This window comes from Megascapheus bottae, chromosome 12, assembly GCF_031878675.1.
Source record: "Megascapheus bottae isolate mThoBot1 chromosome 12, mThoBot2.hap1, whole genome shotgun sequence".
Classification (NCBI taxonomy): Eukaryota; Metazoa; Chordata; class Mammalia; order Rodentia; family Geomyidae; genus Megascapheus; species Megascapheus bottae.
Genome location: NC_143520.1, coordinates 42298605 through 42315783, shown reverse-complemented (window position 1 = coordinate 42315783; position 17179 = coordinate 42298605). Strand labels below are relative to the sequence as shown.

General features: G+C 39.9%; 1 protein-coding gene across 1 annotated transcript in view; it reads right to left on the bottom strand.

Moving 5' to 3' along the window:
- Positions 1 to 8603, bottom strand: part of Nckap5 (NCK associated protein 5) — an 864637-nt gene extending 856034 nt beyond the window's left edge. Inside the window, exon 1 of the mRNA XM_090342913.1 lies at positions 8507 to 8603. The gene's annotated coding sequence lies outside the window, so the exon portion shown is untranslated. The remainder of the gene's footprint in view (positions 1 to 8506) is intronic.
- Positions 8604 to 17179: the final 8576 nt, after the last annotated feature.

The following is a 17179-nucleotide window of genomic DNA, read 5'->3' as shown; positions in this document are numbered from 1 at the left end:
CTGGAGGCAGGCATTTTAAATTGCTCCAAATATGAAACAATTAATAATTAACTTCTCCTGTTTGACAACTAACCATACAAAAACTAGTGTATCGTGAATTGTTCATATGATAAGAAGGTTTCAAGGGAAATTATTTTGACACATTTGTCAAAGGGCTGTTGGAGCAACTGAGATATTGTGACTACATGGTCTTAGCAAACTAAGTGAGTTTTTACATGACAATATTTACAGGGAAATATTTTTATTTTTTTTTTATTTTTTTTGCCAGTCCTGGGCTTGAGCTCAGGGCCTGAGCACTGTCCTTGGACTTTCTCAAGGCTAGAGCTCTACCACTTGAGCCTCAGCACCACTTCCAGCTTTTTGTATGTATGTGGTACCAAGGAATTGAACCCAGGTCTTCGTGCATGCAAGGCAAGCACTTTAACCACTAGGCCAAACTCCCAGCCCCCAGGGAAATATTTTTAAAAGAGAGAAAATGTGATCATAGTAATGATTTAATTCAACAGAGCACAATACACCCAGCCTTCCCTACTTGGAACATCCAGATAGGCAGATTTAACAAACAGTATATGAAAAATATTCTGAAAAAAAATTGGGTATGTAGCCAATATGCACAGACATTTTCTTTTGTCTTCGTTCCATAGGACAAAAAGTTACTTACAACTATCAATACTGCATTAAGTTTTATATCTAATCCAGAAATTGTTTAAGGTATATGGAAAGACAATATAAATTATATTCCAATTCCTTATGGAATATCCGTAAATTTTGATCTCCTTCAGGAGCCAGGAATCAATCCTTAGTGAAAACTAAGGGATGATTGTATTTATAAGCACATTAAAAAACAGGCACTAAATACACATTTAATGAAAAGCATAATGTAATTATACTGAAGAATAGGGAAGATGTAGGGAAGATACTATCTTTCATAGAAAATAAGCAATTTGATATTATAAATGGATAAACTGCTAGAAAACATTAAACATGCAGAAAATTAGTACCACTAAAGAATATGACTGAGAAATGGGTTAAGTAAAGGTGGGTTGCAAGGCTGTAAGGTTGATCTCTGTATGTGTGTGTATGTGTGTGTGTGTATACACACATCTCAGCACTGTCATTTAGTACTAAGATTTCATATATATTCATGTATTTGGATACATAAACATTTGAGTATTGCTTTGTTTTCTAAGGTTTGAGTTGGACTGGGATTGCTTTGATTGTTAATGTTTTCTACAAGGCAGTACTGACAGTGAATACATTTGGGACATGTCATCTGGGATGGTCTGGATCAGTTCTATATTTCTAGATTCAATTTGCCAAATGAAGCATGTACCCTTTGTGGAGTAGTTTGACAGACAGGCAGCTTGACTCTCACACTTCCCCCCCATTTCAGAAATAATAGCTCTTCTTTTAACACTATAATATTTATCTGCCATGTTATTATCCAGGCTTGTACTCCAAAAGGAGGTTGGGACTTTCCTCTTGAACTCAGTCCACTTGGGTTCTTAAAAGTTCATCCAAATCCTACCCAGAGGAATCACTAATCCAGTAAAGTTTGTTTCTAAGATGAGAGATCTGGTTTCTAGCCCTGAAAATACCAAGATTAATTTGTGTAAGTACTGAGAATTATCTTATGTAATGGGGGCTTCCAAACCGACCCGATACACTTCATTAGGCAAGTATGTATTAGGGCATTGTAAACACTGTGGGTAATGTTCTGCGCATCCAAGAGACTGATTGATTCATCTCCTAAGGAAATCCAAAGTTCCAAAAGCATTAAATCTGGAAGAATTAGAGAAGTTAAGAAGACTAAAGTTGTAAGGCACCTCATTGCCAAGTGGTTTAATGACTGTGTTCAACCTAAACCATCTGGATGTTTAGAATCAGTTTCATCAAAACTACTACCATTTGTTTTGTGAAAAATTTCTAGGGACCAACCAGGTGGCAGACTATTACTTCCAATTTTGTCTTTCTAGTTGAAGTCCTTGTGGACAAGATGGAGTTCAGTGATTAGCACCCATGCAAAGAATGTAAACGATCTACATCTGTAAGAATAAACTTGAACTAATCTGTAAGCTCATTCATATCTGAGGTGAAATTGAGGATGGGGACAATAACACCAGAGAACTGGGCACAGACATGAGATACTTTTGAAGACTAGAACATGTGACTCACAAGTCCAACTGGTTGGTATTTAGAAGAATTAATCTGGGTAATTACTTTGTATGCAATCGACCCACAGCAAGTATAAAGGAGTGAATAATCCAAGCTCCACTGTGGTTGAGATCTTATTTTACTTTATTACTGGTTTTTTTGTGTGTGCCAGTTTGGGGACTTGAACTCAGGGTCTGGGGGCAGGGGACAGAGATGTTCCTTATCTATCTTTTTTGCTCAGGATCCCCACTCTATCATTTGAGCCACAGCTCCACCTTCAGCTTTTATTTGTTTATTTTTGTGAGTTGTGGGGCTTGAACTCAGCCTGGGCACTGTCCCTGAGCTCTTCAGCTCAAGGTTACAGCCCTACCCTTGAGCCACAGCCCCACTTCCCTTTTCTAGAGGTTAACTGGAGATAAAGAGTCTCAGGTCCTTTTGTGCCCGGGCTGGCTTAGAATCTTGATCCTTAGATCTCAGCCTCCTGAGTAGCTAGGATTACAGGCGTGAGCCACTGCACCTAGCTCAACTTTAGCTTTTTGATGGTCAATTGAAGATAGGTCTCACAGATTTCCTTGCCTAAACTGGCTTTCAATCATGATCCTCAGATCCTAGCCTCCTGAGTAGCTAGGATTACAGGTGTGAGTCAGCAGCAGATGGCTATACCTAGCCCCCGAGTTTAAGCCCTAAGACCAACACACTCAAAAAAAGAAGAAAAGAAAATTAGCCAGACATTCCCACTTAGCTTTGTGAACATCAATTTTCTTACTTGGACATTGAATATGATGATCATAATGAAATATCATGTACAAAACACAAATAAATAAAATATATTTGGTATACAGTATTCAATCAATAGCAATTTATACAGGTAAAACAGTTTAAGCTTGTTTATACAATTTTACAATTTTTTTGTGCTAGTCCTGAGTTTTGAACTCAGAGCCTAAGTACTATCCCTGAGCATTTTTGCTCAAGACTAGCACTTTACGACTTAGAGTCACAGCTCTACTTTTAGCTTTTTGGTAGGTTAGCTGGTGATAAGAGTCTCATGAACTGCTTTGAACTATAATCCTCAGGTCTCAGCCTCCTGAGTAGCCAGGATTATAGGCCTAAGCTACTAGTCCCAGCTCAATCTTGAGTGTTAATTTTCTAATTTAAGTTTACAGTCAAGATGAAGTTACAGGTGGCTTAAGTTACACACACAAGGTAATGAGCGCATGTCTTGTAGAACATTTTTTGCCTCCTCCCTCATTTTTATCCCACTTTCCTTCCTCCTGCCAAGTTGTAAAGATCATTTCTAATATATTGTCTTGTGAGTATCTCTGTTGCCTCAATTCACTTTGTCCTTTGTCTCCCCATTTTGTTGTTTCCTTTCCCCAATTCATATATATATATATATATATATATATATATATATGATGCAGGGTACCAAAATCAAATGCAATGACAATAGGGGATAAACAAAATAAGAAAAAGAAAAAAAGAAATAACTTTACATAATACATTAAAAATAAGAACAACAAAGAGAAACCTCTTGTTTTCATAGCTTTGAGTTCATTTCACTTAGCATCATCTTATATGCTCATATGTATCTAGATAGCTATTGAGGTATTGTGAACCTCTGCTAGGACCATCCTAGACATATACTAATCATTATAAGTGAGGGAAACTATGGAGTCTATGTTTTTTGGGGTCTGGCTTACTTCACTTAATATGATTTTTTCCCAAGTCTTTCCATTTCCTTATGAAGGGGGCAATGTCATTCTTTCTGATGAAAGTATTGAATTCCGTTGTGTATATATACTACATTTTCTTGATCCCTCATCTACTGAGGGGCATCTGGGTGGTTCCATATTTCAGCGATGGTAAACAATGCTGCAATGAACATGATAGGTGGAGTCTCAAAAGTTGATTTGATTTGCATTTCTTCATGTGTTTATTAGCCATTCTTATTTCCTCCTCAGAAATAGAGTGGTTGTCTCTTTGATGATTTGTTTTTTGGGGATTTAATGTTTTGAGTTCTATGTATATTTTAGATATGAGGCCCTCCCTTGTCTGTCTAGTGAACAATGCCCACTAACAATTCAGTCATACCTTTTCTCATCAATTATTGGGACCTGACACACTCTATGCCAGGTACTGGGTTATTCATGGCATTACAAATTTGCCAACCCAATACTCAAACCTCAGTCAAATTCACTAGAATTCACTGTCAGAGGCAATATATAAAGAATTAACAATTAATGGCTAAAACTGCTAGGGAAGCCGTGTATTCCATCTGAGGTCAGGAAGAATCTGCTAGTGTGATCACTTCACTTGAGAGAAATAGGAGTAAATAAAAGCAAATCATATTGCAAATGGCTACAGTCTTCTATAGGAAGTAGGAGGGAAGGCAAATATCATCTTAGACTGCAATACGGTAACAGTGACTGAAGAGTAAGAAAAGATTCCCAGGAGCCATTGTGGAAAAGGATAAGGTCAAAAAAATGGAGACAAGTGGGGAAGAAGGCATATATACAACCCTCAACAAGTAGCTACCTAAAAGCAGTAAGACATAAGATCTGGGGACCAAGTGACAGGCCTTTTTTTCATGGCACAAATACAGAAGTAGGTCTACAGTTACTAAAAAGAACCAATGAACCCAGAGTTGCATGGCAGGTAGGAACACTTGGCTGTAAGAAGAGTATGAGAGCTGCACAGATGAGGCAAAGTGTAAGCGAAGACCTGAAGAATACACTGGATGCCTAGGAAACAACCACAGGGCTGCCATGGGAACTTGAAGTTAAAGAAGTACTCACAAACATTCAGCTAATAGAATACAAAGCCAAGCCAGTGATCACCATCTGAATCATCTCTACCTACATCTGGATGCTACTTTGGAAATTCTAAGTCTGAAAAAGGACAAAGATATGTGTAGGATAAAAACAATAGGTAACACCCACTAATGTCTATGCCTAGTATTGTGCTAAGTATTTTAGCCATGCTATTATATATTATTCTTTCCCATCCTTCCATGAAGAAGACACATTTTTTTTTAAATTCACATTTTAAAAGTGAAAAATTGAAACCATTTAGATAAATACATTAGTGGGAATCCTTCCCCAACAAGGGAAGGAAGCCAGGCTGGAGGCAGACAGCACAGTTCCATGTAGTTCCTTAACCATGTTGCTAATGCTAGATTCCTGGGAGGCAGAGCCTCCTCTGAGACAGACATGGCACATGCTAGGGAGTGGAGCTAGGAGGCAGGATAGAACGGCAGGCATCTATCAAAAGTAGCCCTGGCCAGGCGTTGATTGCTCACACATATAATCCAAGAGATTCAAAAGCCTGAGATCTGAGGATCTCAGTTCAAAGTGAGCAGAGGCAGGAAACTCCAAAAGACACTTGTCACCAGTGAACCACCAAAAAGTCGTAAGTGAAAGGTGTGGCTCAAGTGGTAGAGTATCAGCCTTGAGCAAAATGGCAATGGAACAATATCCAGGCCCCAGAACAAGCCCCAGAACAAGTACAAAAAGAAATGTAAAGCTGAGCGTGGTGGCTCAAACTTGTAATCCTATCTACTCAGAGGGCTGAGACCTGAGGATCAAGGTTCAAAGCCAGACTGGGCACAAAAGGACCTGAGACTCTTATCTCCAATTAACCTCTAGAAAACAGGAAGTGGGGCTTGGCTCAAGGGTAGGGCAGTAGCCTTGAGCTGAAGAGCTCAGGGACAGCACCCAGGCCGAGTTCAAACCTCATGACCCACAAAGAAAAAAAAAATGTAACCCTGTGTTTGTGCGTCATGTTTGTGTCTGGAATTATAGTTTTTTCACTACTTCATAGTTACAGTATAATTTGCCAACTACACACAGAAGTCAGGGAGTTGCACATAATGAAATGCTCATTCATTCATTCATTTAGAATTATTCATTGAACAACTACTCTGTGCTAGGGAGTCTGGCTCTAGGAAGCTTCAAATTAGAGTCCTTGTTTTCCATGAAAACACATATTCATCCCATCTGTGACCAAGAACGGCTTGCATGGTAAAAACCTGACACAAAATATTATAATGATATAAAAAAAGGAGCTGGGTGTGTTGCCTAGTGGTAGAGTACTTGCCCAACATGTATGAAGCACTGGGTTCAATTCCTCAGTACCACATACACAGAAAAAGTCGAAAGTGGTTCTGTGATTCAAGTGGTAGAGTGCTAGTCTTGAGAAATCTCAAAGATAGTGCCAAGCCCCTGGGTCTTGAGCTCAAGACCCAGGACGAGCAACCCCACCCCACTCCAACCCCCAGAAAAAAGAAACAAGTATCAGAGAAGGAAAACAGGGATGTTCTATGCCAGGATCTGATGTCCAGGCTGTGACTAGAAGATTGAGGAGAAAGGATGCCCCCCCCCAAAAAAAACCTGAAAAGATTTCACTGGCCATGAGGAATCCTATGAAGAAGAAATGTAAATTATAGTCCAGAGAAAGAAGACCGAGAGTTGGAAGTAAAACAGAAACCAATTGTACTAGAGTTGGGAAAACACCTGAGCTATCCCAACCTGTAGTCAGTTCAACATGCCTTTTCAGCTATTCTAACTGCTGCAGCTGCCTAGCTTGCCTTTAGGCCATCAACTAACATAATCACAGGGTTCCATTTGGTTTTCTGGCAAATACAATGGGAAGTAGAGACATTGCGATATGTAACCAGAGCCAAACACAGAACTGGAATGCTCCACCTTTGCCAACGTCTTCACCTATGCACCTGCCCCCAGCTCTGTTCCTATAACACACATGAACCACGTGTGGATCCTATGTGTTTTCTAATGTCTAAGAATTTGAAAACTGGAATTCATTCAGGAATGAGCAGAGTTCCTAGTTGCAGTTCTTTCATCATCTTTCTGGGTCTTCTGGGGAAAAAAAAATCACTTTGCCCCTTGGATTTTTTTCTTCTGTTAAAGGATGATCTTTGACTAATAATCTGAAAATGTCTGAGTGGGAAATTCCATATTTTAAACAGAGCTCTCTAAACAGCACCAAGCTGTAATCCATGATACAATCCAAGTTCAGTGCTCTCTGACAGAAAACTTGGGAAATAACCGACAGGTAGGAGGGAGCCACTTCTGGACTCTATGGAATATTTTAGAATCTTTCCATACTATCTGCTAAGGGAAAGACAGTAAGGGCTGTGACTGTCTGGCCCCTGGGCTGGTGACAGGACAGATGAACTCAGGAGCAAGTTGGTTTCCTAGGGTGAGTCATGGAGTTTGCGTGCAGGAGGCGACTGGTGAAAAACTGCTTCTTTCCAATCTGCTCCTGGGCTGTCAAGTCTGGAGGGCAGAAATCAGCTGTGATTTGCCACTGGCTGCAAGGGGTTGAGATGCAGGCACTGAAAAGGACACCCAACACCCCCCAGGACCACAGAAAGACAAGTTCATTACACCTCAAGCAGAACATGTGAGGCTTAGAGAATAATTCTTGGGAGCCCCAGGGGAGATAAGAGGAAGTCCCTGTCCACACTAGAAGCATCTGACACCCTCCCCTCCAATTCTGTAAATCCCACAGAACTTTCCATAAAAAGTAAAACAGAGGATGTAGATCTAGCCACTGACAAGTCAGTGTCAAAGTTTGAGTTTTCAAACTTTAGTAATATATTAACTCATTTAAGCTACCTATTCTGAGAGCCAATCATAACACCCTCATGTGGGCAAAAGGAAATTCTAATAAAAATGATTCATTAAAATTGTCTTTCAATTCATACAAATGCCAGAGAATGAATGAACAAGAGAGAGGTTGGGGATGAGAGAAGGAAAGAGGAAGACAGAGAGACAGAGATATTGGGAATAGAGTAGAGCAGGCAGGGACAAGAGACTAAGAACCAAATTCATATCTTAGAAATCTGTAAATCACACAAAAGGCCTGAGAGAAAAGGGAGATTTTTCTGTTTAACACATCAGGTGATTTACAATTAGGTTTTTTGTTTTGTTTTGTAGGCTTTCATAGTTTTCTGCTTAAACTTCCTAGGTCAACCTAATAATGTTACCTTGAGTTAGCATTTATTTTAAAACACAAAACATCACCACCAAGGGAGGGAAAAACACTCTACCACCCAGCAGAGGAAAAATTAGACTTCTGGGTCCCCTTTTCTGCGTATCTCCTCTGCCTGGAGTCTACCCTGTCTCTCCTCATTCCACCTAACCCCAGTCAACTTCAGCAGAACTGTAATTACTTGGCATAAATGCATACTTGTGGCTACGGAGAAAGCCTGCAGAAATCCATAAACAAAATCATCTCATTTTAAAAAGGAAAGCCAACTGTATAAATAGAAAAAAAACTGTTACAACAGTTTAAAAAAAAAAAGAAAAAAAACCCAAAACAACAGTCTTACTTGTAGTTAGCGCTTCAGTGAACGCAAATCACCGGAGACAGACGCAGGAACTTACAACAATCCAACAGCACTCTCCAGTTAAAAGTCTCCACCCGCGTTATCCTCTGTTTATTTTTTGATCCATTCAAACAAGGCCGTTCAGGGACAGACTGTAGGTTTTTCTTGAATTTTGCTGCAGCAGCAGGAACAGAGAGGCAGCAGTGGCAGCATCAGCAGTGAGGTCTGGCCACGAATCCCGGGCGAGTTTGCGGAGGAGACTTGCTGCTGCTCCCTGGACTGAGGCTCTGTAGCTGCTCTGAGCTTGTAAATACAAGCTCCGTGGACAAAGTCCCAAATGACATCACTGGCAGCTGCTTATTGTTGAGTCTTTATTAACTGACTGTCAAAAAGAAAGGAGGGGGTTGGGAGAGCATGAGTATCTTTTCTGTGGCAAAATCAGCATTTCAGAGCAGATTCCAGTAATGCACGCAGAAATAATCCTATTGATTCACTTGTTTTATTTTTTTTGAGGGGGGGGGAAGCTTGGCTTCTCTCAGGTCTGAATAAAACGTACCCTGCTGCACCACGCTAGATAAACTAGCTGCAGAGTTGCAGAAAAAGTTTTAAGTCCTAACCCTTCTCAGGTTGTTTACCTACATTATCCAGCGTGGTGCAGCAGGGTACATTTTATTCAGAGTCTGATGATTCACAAGTGTGTGAATATTAGTTGTGTTCTTTATGGCCTGACCACATTTTCTGTGTATTACATGCCCTTTTATGATCGTCTCCAGGTGCATAGTTTGAGCTGAAATTTTCTTTGAGATATCACAGCTTCTCAACTTGAGTGCCCTTATAATCAATAGAGTATTTTTGTCCTTGCAATGATGAAATTTGTTTGTTTGGTGTGAAGAACGCCACAAGCTTCCTTCTGATTCTTAAAATTTTAATAACACATCTGCCTAATGCACCTTCTTTGCTAAACACTAAACTTCATAAAATAAAACAGTAAACCTCTGCTGATAACTAATGTCAAAGAACAGCACAAATTCCACTCACTTGTAACTATTTTTAAAAAAATTCTCCTGTCTATTTTTCATTCTTTCATTGGTTATTTTCTGTCAGCTGGTTCTTAGTTTTTATAGTCTTCTCCCCACCCACCCAGAGACATTCCACTCATCCAGCACCAGTCTCTGCTAGGAAGATTCAACACCCAACAGCAGCCACTGTCTTCTCTCCTTCCTCCGGACTGCTGTAATGATGCTTACTATTTATATTTATTTGCTGCTTTTTTTATACTGACTTGTATTTTTAGTTTGTTTTTTAGCCATCTGTGTTCTGTCTCCCCAACTCACTTGGAAAGGTCTATGAGAACACCATCATTGCTTGTTTAGATACAGATCACAGCTCTACTTCTACTGTGGCTGGGGCTTGGTGGGGGGGGGAAGGAGGGGGATGAGATTAGAAGCAGGACAAGGTACCCTATTCCTGATAATGGGGTCTAGGTTTAGACTAAACATTACTCTTCTCACGTCTTACTACCCATATCCAATGGACATGGCCCTTCCATATTTGAAAGTGATGCTCTCAAAGAACAGTAATTGATTAATTTGGTAGGGCACAAAGGCCCTCAAATGTGACACTTCCCTCAAGTAATCAGTACATATCTCAGATGACATTTAATGGGACTTAAGTGAGCTCAATGTTAATGGAAAGTAAATAAGAAGTACTTAAAATTTTCATTACTACAAATTCTTCATTAGATCCAGCAATTCTGTTTTTCCGTAGTGACCTCACAAATGCACTTACAAAAGAATCGCAGGACATAAGCACAAAATTCATCTTGATAGCACTATTTGTAACCCAATAAGGTCGTCATATCTGAAATATTCATCAAAATAGCTGTAACTGTGCATATCCTCACAAGGACAGAAGTAGATGGTTGTTCGTTGAATTAAAAATACAGTATACAGTCAGGCACCCATGGCTCATGCTGTAATCCTAGCTACTCATGAGTTCAAGTCCCACAACCAATAACAACAATAAATATATATATACATATATACATATATACATACATACATACATACATACATACATACAGTATACAACGTGGCATATGCATAATTATACAAAATGTTAACCTTGGTTATCCTTTAGACCTGATCTAGAAGCAATTTCTATTTTTGTTGTTATTGGTGGCGGAGCTTCAGTTTAGAGCCTGGGCACTGTTCCTGAACTCTTTTTGTCCAAGGTTAGTGCTCTATGAGCCACAGTGCCACCTCCACTGTTCTGGTGATTAACTGGAGATGAGTCTCATAGACTTTCCTGACTGGGCTGGCTTTGTACTATCATCCTCAGATCTCAGCCTCCTGAACACCTGGGAGTATAACTGTGAGCCACTAACCCCTTGCTCGGTTTCTACTTTTATATGCTTCTCTATGGCTTGAATTTTGTTCTTAATGACCATATTGCATTTTTGTTGCCAAAAATAGTTGTAACAAGAGCAAGTCATGATGGTACAGTTTCCAGAAATCTAGCTATGCCTTCATCAAATGCCTGACACATAGTAGGAGCTTAAGAAAGACATCACTCAGGTGAATGTTACTGAGTTCTTCCTGAGAGGCAACAGTGTTGTGGGAAAGGAAAGGGAGGAAAACAGAAGGGAACCGAGTCCTGGGTTTCCTTCCATTCATATCATGTTTAAAAACAAATTTGAAAACTTCTTAAACTCTGTCCACCTTAAGAAATGCTTAAAGTCCTCGAGCAACTGCTGTTTGACAAATAGAGCTTCCAGGCTAGATAGGTATGAGCTGCTTTGGATTAACTTGTTAGCAAGCAGTACAGGGGAAAGCACTAGAGGGAAAACTTGCAGACACACAGGTTTGACCAGCTCCTTGTCAAGGCTGCTCTAAAATAACGCGATGGAACTTCCAGAGAGAGGAAAGCAAAGTCTGCCCCCACGCTAAGTCTTTAGAGCCTTATTAAGAAGGGACTCGGGGCTGTCTCAAGTGCCTCTGTAGTGGATGGTATAATATTATATAATGTACAGCCTAAGCCATGCTTTGGATGCTATGTTTTTTCTTTATGAAGAAAATAAAAAAGCCCAAGAAAAAGAATGACTATAAATTTCCACCACAGTAAGGTATGTTTTTCAAAGCATTGTTTCCCTTTCTCTAGGGAAAGCACACTGGAATCTTGTCTTATTTCACAGTGCGACTATATCTTATGTTTTGATTTCTTCCCAAAGCAGGGAAGCACACCCATATTCTTGCATGTGGGTATATTTTATGGGCTGCCTTGTACCTGTACCCAATACAAGGACTCAGGTTCCAATGGCAGGAAAGTCCATGAGATTCTTAACTCCAATTAACCAACCAAGAAGTCAGAATTAGAGCTGTGGCTCAAGTAATAGAGCACTAGCCTTGAGTAAAAAAAAAATTCTCAAGGACATCTCCTACACTCTGAGTTCAAATTCCAGAACTAGCTTAACAAACAAACAAATAAACAAGCAAATAAATATAGAAAGCTCTTGGGCCGGGAATTTGGCCTAGTTGTTAGAGTGCGTGCCTAGCATGCATGAAGACCTGGGTTTGATTCCTCTGTACCACATACATAGAAAAAAGCTGGCAGTGGTGTGGTGGCTCAAGTTGTACAGTTCTAGCCTTGAGAAAGCCCAAAGACAGTGTTCAGTCCCTGAGTTCAGGCCCCACAACTGGCAATATATATATATATGCACATATATAAAGGTCAATATAGTGACTCATGCCTGTGATCCCAGCTACTCAGGAGGATAAAGAATATCATGGTTCAAAGCCAGTGTAGGCAAAGTACAGGTGTGTGATCCTCTTTCAACCAATAGCCAGGGATTTTATTCTTGCTATCCCAACTAAGCAGAGAGAAGATCACCATAGAAGTACTAGACCTGGGCCAAATATAAGATCTTATACCAGCCAAACTGGCAAAAAAAAAACTGGTTGGGAATATAGGTTAAGTGTTAGAGCATCTACTTAGCAAGTACAAGGCTCTGAGTTCAACCTCTGGTATTGCCTCACCCTGTTCCCCAAAAAAGAAAGTAAGTCAAGATGATTTAGCAATATGAACAGTAAGCCACAGGTTGATTTTATGCCAAATCCTTACTTGTAATTAAAGATGGCAATAATCACTTAACATATGCTCAGATGTCAACTCCAAACAAATGTGACCTCTGTTCCTTCACATACATAACCTGGCCTCTCTGTTGAGCTCTTCCCAAAGGATATCTGCCACAGGCTGCAAGCACAAGTGAAAAGAGCATGGGATTATGTGATTAAGACTCACAGGGCTCAGTACCACAACATCTCCATGGAGGAAAATCCACATACCTTTAAGATGGGCAATATCCAATGGTGAGAAAGAGGAAACATTGGAAACCAGGATTTTAAGCATGTTGACCACCTGCTCCCCTTCACACCAAAATCCCCCAGTAGTTAGATTTCCTGTTTCTATCCCCATTCTTCTAGAGTGAATAGTTCTAGGAGGGATTATGAGACAGCAAATGGCTGTCAGAAATGAGAAGCGAATAAGAATTTGTCAAGGATAGCATAGTATTTGAGAGAGAAAGAGAGCGAGAGAGCGAGAGAGAGAGAGACAGAGAGAGAGGGGGGGGAGAGACACAGAGACAGAGACAGAGCCAGACAGAGACAGAGATTAGGACCTTGAAAATTTGCAAATTCATAGCAGGATTCACCTCATTCTCATCCAAATGCATAAATAGTCTAATAGCAAATACTGGTACCAAAAATTCATAAGGTGAGGTTTATCTAGTTTCCAGAGGGGGAAAAAAGTACTGTACTTAGTCAGAAAAGTCTTGGTAAACATTACCTACAATAGATTGTGGTCGACATGAATTTGGTATAGAACATGCAATTTGGAAAAGACCAATGAGGTGTTACATTAATGGCCTCAAATACATACAGGGATAAAGATAATTGCTTCTGTATTTCTCATGCATAAATCAAACAAGAGCAAGGCCAAATCATAACGAAAGTATTAAAACTTTCAACAATTTAAATTATTCCCCTAATGATGCATTTCACAATGTATCAAATGCCAAATTATAGGTGGCTTTTTCCTATAATTAGAGAAATGAGGGTGGCTCACAGGTGCCCTCAAAACTGTTGGAATGCAAATACTAATGGGACATCAAAGACTTTATGGGAGATGGCAAGGAGGTGGAAAATAGGTGTAAATTTAACCTTCTTTGAGAATCTAGCTGGGATCTGAAGACTTAAAAAACATCAAATCGAAACCAAACCAAACAAAAAAGTCATATGTTCTCCTCTCTGTTCATTTGCTTCCTCAACTGGTACTGCAGGCTCTGGGTCCAGAGACACAGTGAGAGTTAAAGCTCCTAAAACACTGCAAAGCTCCTGATGAAAGGCCCGATGTAAGTATAAAGTATCACCGTGAAGTTGGAGGATTTTATTTCAGCCTCCTCATTGTGTTGTTGACAGTGCATACTGTGAGTTTGACATTTTTAACTACTTTGCTTGCCCCAAATAAAAAGGGCTGAGAAATGGGAGGTGGGAAAAAGAATGAGGAGGGGGGTGATATGATCTTCCCCAGACTTTGATTTTACACAAATCAAATGCACAGCACTAAAGACCCATTTGTGAGCCAGGGTTCCATAATGCTAACTTCAAGGATTTATGTAAATTCATTAAATTACACGATGCAAGTTACATTCCTTTTAACCTGAGAACAGAGTCGGCCTGAAACCAAAGCCTGGAGGAGGTCACAAGGGATATATAACTGTATACCAATTGAGAAAGCAACTAATTTTGTGACCCATGACTGTCTAAAAAAGACTCCAAGTTCGATTTTCACCAGATACAAAGAGGCCATTAAAAAAAATCAGTGATAACACTGAAGAAAGGAAGAAGATGGGGCCAGCCACTGACATTTCCCTGGGAGAGCCCCTCTCATTGTGCGATGAGTGACTTTAGCCCAGCCTGCTCTGAATGCTCTCTACAGTTCCTCATACTCTTGGAGGCTCAGAGGCACAATGGCCCCTGATCTCACCAGCTCACAATAGTGCCTGACAACCGCCTGAAATGGGAAGAGGAACTCCCAGCTGATAACATCCTAAGATACCCCAGGGAGGAGGCAGGGATGCTCAGATTTTCCCAGGGGTCCCTAAGAGCCAGATGCCCCTGCCTGCATTTGCCCAAATGGCCAGCAGGGTCCTGAGCCACTCAGCCCTCTCCTTTCATCCTGACAAAGACTCTTAAGTTAAAAGGACAAAAGTAGGGGTAGTGGGAGAGAAAAGCAGGTCAGAGGTCTGCTGGGGTGGGCTAGAGGAGGTCCATGGCTTCTTTCTTTTCTTTTCTTGGAAAGAAAATGCACACACACACACACACACACACACACACACACACACACACACACACATTCTTTTCTTTTTTTCCCTCCAATTTTCTGATACTTTAATTTCTAAAAACTATTTCTGTGGCCAGTATTCTAAAAGGGTACTTTAGAAAAGGGAACCATAGGAAATCAACATAGGCTCCTCTTTATCAGACAGCCTAGAAAGTCAACAGAAATGACTGAAATGGGTGGGAGGATCAGAAACGACTAGATGACTAGATGTATGTCCAAGCATAGAGCTGATGAGCCACAGAGCAGGCAAGGCTGAGCTAGCTGCCTCTGGTGGGCTTTTCCACAGGGCAGAGACTGCTGTCTTATTTTCTCATTTTCTTTCTTTTCCGTCATCAGCAAGCCCTCTTTCAGGCTACTGGTTAAATGTAAATGATCCTTTTTGCTTGTACTCTAAGATATAATCAACTTCATTTAATAATAGTGAAAAATACTCTGGGAGTTAAGGAAAATTATATATTTTTTGTATCATATCATGTGAATTTGAGGTCTATTGTAATCCATTAAGCTTTGAAATCATTGTTTTAATTTATTATTGAATTTGTTCATTCCTTCACCAAATACACAGAAATGTTTAGTTTGTAGAACAAATTCTCAATGAGAACTTACTGTACTCTAAGGCTTATGAATATTTTAGAACCTAAGCAGTTATAAATATTCATGAAACATTCTGTGGGTGCCTACTGATTGGCATATTTATTGAAAAAACACACTGAAATCTTTCAGCCTGGTTTTTGATTAAAATAAATTCATAGTGTAGAGGCTATTTTCTAAGGATGAGAGGTAGTGACTGTATGCTAGAACTAGAAAACTTAAACTAACTTGAAAATAAAATGCAGTAAATTGAACATGATATACCCAGCCCCTGGAACACAAAAATGTGTTAGTATTAAGAATCCAGTTCATCCATAGGAACATAATTAACTGAGTTGAACTATGATTGATATGGAGTCTGAAAGTTCAAAGGTTGCCAAGTTGTAGTGAAAGCTCAAAGGTTATGAAGTTATACAGTGAATCACAGGGCCTTAGCTAATGAGAACTTGTTCTCATTGCTACTTAAAGATGAGATCAGTATTTGTGAAAACCTTTGGGTCTTGGTTGGACTATTTAAAGCAATCACAAATAGGTAACCACTCACCTCCAACATCAAACTTCTACATCAGCATCAAAATTCTATACAATCCCAGGGAGAGATTCCTTTACTCTAGGAAGATAAGTGTAGTATATGCCTAGGTTCATATGTGTGGGATGGAGCTTCTCACCAAATTTGGTTCTAGCTATTGCCATTTCTCTCCATGGTGAGAGAAAAAGGAAAAAGGAAAGAAGGAAGAAGAAAGCAACAAAAGAAGGAAAGAAGAAGGGAGGGAGGAAGGAATGGAAAAAGGAAAGAAGGGAAAGAAGGACCACAAATGGTCTCAATAACCATATCCAAAGGGCATGATTTTAGTGAGTAACCACAATAGGTATTTGGACTGAAGACATCGGCTCAACATCCCACAATCATGTATAACACTGAGACTGTCTGGGTGCACAATGTTTACTTCTGTTTTGCCTCCTTTTTTTATTTCCCATTTAGCCCTTCTTTCCCTGCCCTTAGCAACTTGTTTCAAATAATTTTCTCTTTTAATTCACTGCCCTTGTGTTCAAGTTCCTTTTGATCTATATTTATTAGCTGTCAAGTACATGTGAAGCATAACAGGAGCCATCAATAATGTCTCTGCTTCCTGTCACTTCTAACTACATGGAAAGCCATCCCCTCATGATTTTCAAACCCTCTACACATCCATTATTTCATGCTTTCAGTTATGACCCTGAGAACTGCCTTGGAAAAGCCTTCATAACAACCCACCTAAGATGACCCAAGGCTCTCAATGAAAACTAAGCACCCTGAGAAATCCTGAGTAAAACCCACACCCTTGCCCCATCCTCACCTCTGCTCATTACAATGTCTATTAGTAACTTCCAAAACCTTAAAATCATAAGGGGATAAAAGGAAAAAAAAAAGAAAACAGAGTAGAGAAGGAAAACAAATGGGAACTATACAATACCCTGAAAACTGCTTCTAAGAAATCCTCCCTCAATTAATGCTTTTTGGTCTCCTTTATTTCATGTTCAAGCTTCCACATTTTCTAGAGTAATATAAACTTCTACTCTATCCTTTGGTTTTCATCTGCCTTGCCACCCTTCCTTCCCTCAGCATTGGCGCTTACCCTTGAGGAAATCTGCTATTGTTACTTTATGCCTTCTTGCAGAAAGCATTTGGGCCAACCTGTGAAGTCT